Source organism: Rhinoraja longicauda, chromosome 1 (assembly GCF_053455715.1).
Source record: "Rhinoraja longicauda isolate Sanriku21f chromosome 1, sRhiLon1.1, whole genome shotgun sequence".
Taxonomy (NCBI): Eukaryota; Metazoa; Chordata; class Chondrichthyes; order Rajiformes; family Arhynchobatidae; genus Rhinoraja; species Rhinoraja longicauda.
This window is the reverse complement of record NC_135953.1, coordinates 39668145-39674603: the sequence shown is the minus strand read 5'-3', so window position 1 is coordinate 39674603 and position 6459 is coordinate 39668145. Positions and strand designations below refer to the sequence as shown.

At 44.3% G+C, this 6459-nt stretch overlaps 1 pseudogene; it reads left to right on the top strand.

The window, feature by feature from the left end:
* The first annotated feature begins 336 nt into the window (after positions 1-336).
* Positions 337-5774, top strand: LOC144595022 (RNA-binding protein 8A pseudogene; annotated as a pseudogene).
* The last annotated feature ends 685 nt before the right edge of the window (positions 5775-6459 follow it).

The following is a 6459-nucleotide window of genomic DNA, read 5'->3' as shown; positions in this document are numbered from 1 at the left end:
GAATCATTGATTTCTGATTATTCTTGATCATGCAACTGTGTTTGGCAGCATGATCAACAATGTGAATGGTGGCCCCATCTGCATGGGAAATTCTTCAGTGCCATCCACGATTATGCTGGATGATTTTAAGTTTTCAAAGTTCGTCATTATCCCAATGCACCTTTGGAAGCCTTTAACATTTGCCAGTGAGTGCCCTGGTTGATTTGTATTGGTATTTGTTTATTATCGTCACGTCGCCAGAGATACATGTGTGCATGCTATCCTGTCAAATGTAATCATACTATACATGGTTATAATCAGATCAAACTCAAACGCAATAGTAGAGTCAAGGGAAAGATGCAGAGTGCAGAATACAGTTATCAGTCTTGTAGCATAACAGTCTCAGAGAAAAAGTCCAATGTCTGCAAAAAAATAGGTTGGAAGAATGGGATTGCACCCTACTTTATAGAACCATTCAATAGCAAGAAAGAAGCCCTTCCTGAATCTGATGGTACTTGCTTCCAAGCTTTTGTATCCTCTGTCCAAGAGGAGAAGGAGAAGAGGTAATGAAAATGCTCCTTAGAAACATAGAAAATAGTTGCAGAGGAGGCTATTTGGCCCTGTGAGACAGCACCGCCATTCAATATGATCATGACTGATCATCCAAAACCAGTACCCCGTTCCGACTTTCTCGGTATCAGCACCCCGATACTCCTTAATCATATTGGCTGCCTTCCTGAGGTAGAGCGATGTCGATGAAATCAATGTTGCGGGACGGGCTACATACACAAGTCTCTGCAATAATTTGCAGTCTTGGACAGAGCGATTGCCAAACCAAGCTATGATGCATTCTAATAGGATGCATTCTGCAGATCATTAGTAGAAATTAAATTGAAAGACATGAAAATAGGCCCTACAGCCTACCCAGCCAATGCTGACTATCGAACATGCATTCTATGTTATTCCACTATCCTACGCACATGCAACAATTTGCAGAGGACAATTCACCTACAAACCACCTCGTCTTTGGGATGTGGGAGGAAACCGAAGCACTCAGAGGAAATCTACGCGGTCACTGGGAGAACCTGAAAACTCCACGCGGACACACCGAGATCAGGATCTGATATGCTGTGAGTCAGCACCTCTACCGGCTGTTCCATTGTGTTGACCATTTGGTAAGAATCATTGAAAACATGCTAAACTTCCTTTGTCTTTTGTGGAAGTAGAGGTACCGGAATGCTTTTTTGGGTAGAGCTTCAATGTGGTTGCCCCAGGACAATATTTATGCCAAGGATCTTGAAGCTCTCAATCATCTTCATTTGGGACCCTTGATGCCAATCAAGGCATGTACTCCACCTCACTTCCTAAAGACAATAACTAGCTCCTTTGCCTTGCTGATATTGAGTGGTGGTGGGGGGGGGTGGAATATCTTTACACCATGTTATTAAGCTCTCTATCTCTTTCCTGTACTACATCTTGTCATTGTTCGCAATCTGGCCTACTATGTTGATGTCATCTGCAAATCTGAAAATGACGTTATAGCAAAATTTGGCCATAAAGGCATGAATATATAGGGAGTATACCGAGGGGCTGAGAACACATCCTTGCGCGGCACTGGTGTTGTGAATTATTGGGTTTGATCCAATGAGGAAACACCTTAATGAGTTACATTAATGTACTTTCAAGAAAATACCTCTCTTGATATTCAATTCAGAAATTCTTCAAGCATTTTCAGACATCAGCAATATTGCTGAGCCAAACAAATATGGTAAAAAGAGGAAAAAACAGCTTTGATTTTTTTCATCATTGGACATTTGCACTCTCTGATGTTGAAATGGTGACAAAGGAGACATGCTGGGGAAATGACACTGGCAAGCAGGGAATTATAGCACTTCTGTGGTTTCAGTGTAGTTTATTGTCCCGTGTATTACCGAAGCGCAGTGAAAAGTTTTTGTTGTGTGCTAACCAACGGAAAGATAATACAGTTGACAATTCTGGTGAAGAATTTGTATGAATTCAATATTTCCACATGCTTCGATCAATAGAAGCTCAAAGTAAATAAAGAAATGTATAATAATGGAGTATTATAAAAATATTGTATCTCTTTTTAATTAGGAAATAACATCAAATCTCCATTGGCAAAACCTTGCACTCTCCCCAGAATTATTTATGTGAATATTGGCTGTGGTAAATTAACACACTGCGCGCTAAAAAAAACTTAAGAAACCTCCTCCTTTACTTTTCATATCAACGAATAAAGCAGCAAAAAAAATGGAGATCCTAATCATTTCAACAAATTTTCACCCAAAGACAGATTCATGATTGAATGATATATATGTTTTAATATTTGAATATATATTTAAAATAAAAGAAAATTAAGAAGTTAAACTCAGAATTTAAAATAAAATCATAATTATGTCTATGTCTTGAGGCAGCACGGTGGTGCAATGGTAGAGTTGCTGCCTTTAGGGCCTGTCCCACTTAGGCGATTTTGCGATGTTTCCGAAGACGCTGTAGTCGCTGTAATGTCGACCTGACTCGACATTGTCGAGGTCATTGTCGTAGGGTAAAAGAAAATTTTGGCGATCTGATACGACTTTGACAGTCGCCGGCAGTCGCCAAAAAAATCGCCTAAGTGGGACAGCCCCTTTACAGCGCCAGAGATCAATAGTCAATAGTCAATAGTCAATTTTATTTGTCACATACACATAAATATGCAGTGAAATGAAAGATTACCCACAGTTCAACAATAAGAGCAATAAAAATATGCAACAACACACACAATCATAAACCAACACCAAACAAAAAGAAACATCTATCACAGTGAGTCTCCTCCAGTCACCTCCACACTGTGATGGAAGGCCAGAATGTCTTTTCTCTTCCCTTGCCGTCTTCTCCCGCAGTCAGGCTGTTGAAGTTGCCACGTTCCAGGCCGTGCCGGACGGTGAAAAGTCCGCAGCGGGCCGACCCAAGCCCCGCGACTCGGGGCGGGCAATGACGCTGCGGTCGTGGCTCCCGACATTGAAGCTCCCGCCGGGCAGAGAAAAACCCGCAGCCGGTTCCGGGCCGCGCCGGACGGTGAAAGGTTTGCAGCAGGCCAACCCAAGCCCCACGATTCGGGGCGAGCGAAGACGCTGCTGCTGCCAGAGCTACCGATGTCGGTCCCCACCCAGGGGCCTGCGAGCTTCCGATATCCACGCGGCCCACGGCCGAAGAAGCCTCCGAAGGCGAGTCGCAGCCGCTCTCGCAGTGCCACCACTGCCTCCAAAGGCAGCCAGCTCCGCAGATGGTAAGTCCGGTCCGCAGGCTCTGCGAACCAGAGCCCAGGTGGTCAACCAGAGCCTGGAGTTTCTACTTTCTCCCCGTGACCTTGTGGGCTTTCTCCAGGTGCTCTGATTTCCTCCCACATTCTAAAGATGTACAAGTTTGTAAGTTAATTGGCTTTGGTAAAATTTATAAATTGTCCCTAGTGTGTAGGATTGTGCTATTGTACGATGATCGCTGGTCGGCAAGGACTCGGTGGGCTGAAGGGCCTGTTTCCATACCCGATCTCTAAATTAAACTAAACTAAACTAAACTAATGTCCGACAGGAAATAAACATCCAAATTTGTCCATGAGTAAAAGTAAGCATTGGTTTCTGCATCAATAGCAGAAGGTGTGAGCAGCAGGGAGCATGTTCATCAAACACTCTTGTTTTTTATTCAGCTACTATATTTCTGTAAAATCTAAGCTAGAAACCACAATCTTTCAACACCATTTCCAAGAAATGAAATAAATAGTCTGCCATTTTAACAGAAGGCTTAGTTCAGACATCAAGTCAATAAAATAGATTCTTAATTAGCAAGGCCAGCACTAAAGAAATTGTCAAAGCTGCGCACAAAAAAAAAATCAATATTAAATTTGGCACCATTCAAGAGGGACTTAAAACACAGAACTGTTTCATGTGCTAAGTCTGCCCTCAACAGGCTATTGACAGATACCATCTGAGATCTACGAGTACTATGTAAGATTTTATTTTCTGTCAGTTTAAGCTGGCTCAAAGTTTGAAAGATGACTGTTCACTTCTAAATTCAAGAGTCAACAGTCAAGATTGTTTTATTGTCATATGTTCCAGATAGAACAATGAAATTCTTACTTGCAGCAGCTCAACAAGAATATATAAACGTAGTACACTTAAACAATATAATTAGAGAAAAAAAAATCAGTGTGCATATGTATATATATATACACACACATGCATACGTACTAATTAAACTCGACCTTTAAGATTCAGCACAGATTGTAAATCTGTGTGGTTCCATGTAAAGCTGTCTGTTTACTTCTGCTGTTAAACTAATAATGTCCATTCCATTTCTATATGTTTTCATTTGTAGTTTGTACATCTGTAAGGAAATTCAAAATAAAAACTGAAAACACAGGAAACAATTCCGATGAAAGGACTTCAAGCTGAAGCATTAACACTGTTTCTCTTTCTATAGATGCTGCCAAATCTGCTGAGTATTTCCAGCATTTTTATTTCAGATGTATGACTGTTTCCAACATTGCAGTTGTTTTTCCGATTTCCAGTAGGAAGTCTAATTTGACTACTATCTTTGAAGAGCTACCAATCCCACTATTTATGAGGAAGAAGAAATTGATTTTTCATGTCACAGCTATAATATAGTAAAACTTTCCAAGGTATTTCATCGCAGCAATGACCAGAAATGATGGCAATATTGAGAAAAACCTATAAAAGGGAGGTGAAAAGGTAAAGATGTGTCGTGATGAAACTGCAGAGCATGGAGCTTAAGCAGCTAGTCACAGTTGCCAATGATTGTGTGATTGAATATGGGACTGTTCAAGAGGTGCAGAGTGAAGGGCCTGGGTTTCTTAGAGAACTCTAGTGTTGGGAGAGATTACAGAGCAGAGGAAGGGCGAATCTGAAAACAATGTTGAGATTTTTTTTAACGAAGGTCATCTTTAACAATGTAGGTCATCAAAAGGGTTGTCAACTTCCTCACTCCCAAATACGGGACAAGGTGACGTCACCGCCCCTCGCCCCATGTGACCTCACCCAGCCAGCTACCACGTGCTCCCGCTCCACTAATGGCGGCCGCCTGGGCCGGGAGGCGGATTGCTATGCAACCTCCGTGCCTGGGCCTACACTGTCCGGAGATAGATACAAAATACTGGAGTAACTCAGCGGGTCAGGCAGCATTTCGGGAGAGAAGGAATGGGTGACGTTTCAGGTCGAGACCCTTCCTCTGTCTGAAGAAGGGTCTCGACCCAAAACGTCACCGTTCTTCTGCTAGACCTCCATGAGGAGGGCGGCGAGGACTTCACCATGGACGACGAGGGCGACGAAAATATCCACAAACTGAAGGAGAAGGTGAAGAAGAGGAAGGGGCAAGGATTTGGCCCCGAGGAAGGCGCTCGATCCAGGCTGCGAGAAGACTATGACTCCGTGGAGCAAGACAGTGATGAGCCAGGCCCTCAATGCTTGGTGGAGGGGTGGAACTTGTTTGTGACTAGGGTCCACGAGGAATCCACCGAGGAAGACATCCATGACAAGTTTGCTGGATACGGTGAGGTCAAGAACCTGCACCTCAACCTGGACTGGTGCACCGGCTACCTCAAGGGCTACGCTCTGGTGGAGTACGAGACCTACAAGGAGGCGCAGGTGGCCATGGAGGGTTTGAACGGGTCGGAAATGGCCGGGCAGCCCATCAGCATAGACTGGGGCTTCGTCAGGGGGCCCCCTAGGAGCAAGAGGCGGAGTGGCGACAGGAGCAGCCTGGACCGGAAGCGTCACTGAGACGGGATGGAGTGGGGAGTGACCAGTGGAACGGAGCGGCCCGCACAGCACGGGGGAGCGAGGCAGATCGCCGTGCCCAAACTGAGCCTTGCGTTACAGGGGCCGTTAAATCTGGTTGGCTTGTGCAAAACAACACTCAGAAATAAAGTATTTTAGTTCCAAAAAAAAATCTTCAGTCTGAAGAAGGGTCTCGACTCGAAACGTCACCCATTCCTTCTCTCCCGAGATGCTGCCTGCCCCGCTGAGTTACTCCAGCATTTTGTGTCTACCTTTTTGTGTCTACCTTTTAGTTCCAAAAAAAAATCTTCAGTCTGAAGAAGGGTCTCGACTCGAAACGTCACCCATTCCTTCTCTCCCGAGATGCTGCCTGCCCCGCTAAGTTACTCCAGCATTTTGTGTCTAACTTTTTGTGTCTACCTTTAACCAGCATCTGCAGTTTTTTTCCTACAGTGTCTGGGCCTACAGCGCCCCCCGGGCCTAATACGGGACAGGGACGGTCCCGTAAGGGACAAACCAATTTAGCCCAAAATACAGGATGTCCCGGCTAATACAGGACAATTGGCAACCCTAGTCGTCAAGCACAAAGGGTGTTGGGTGAACAGGCCCTGGCACTGATAAGGCATAGTCAGAGTATTTTACTTGACTACAAGCTGCAGAGGGACGAAGGAGGGAAACCATTTGGGAA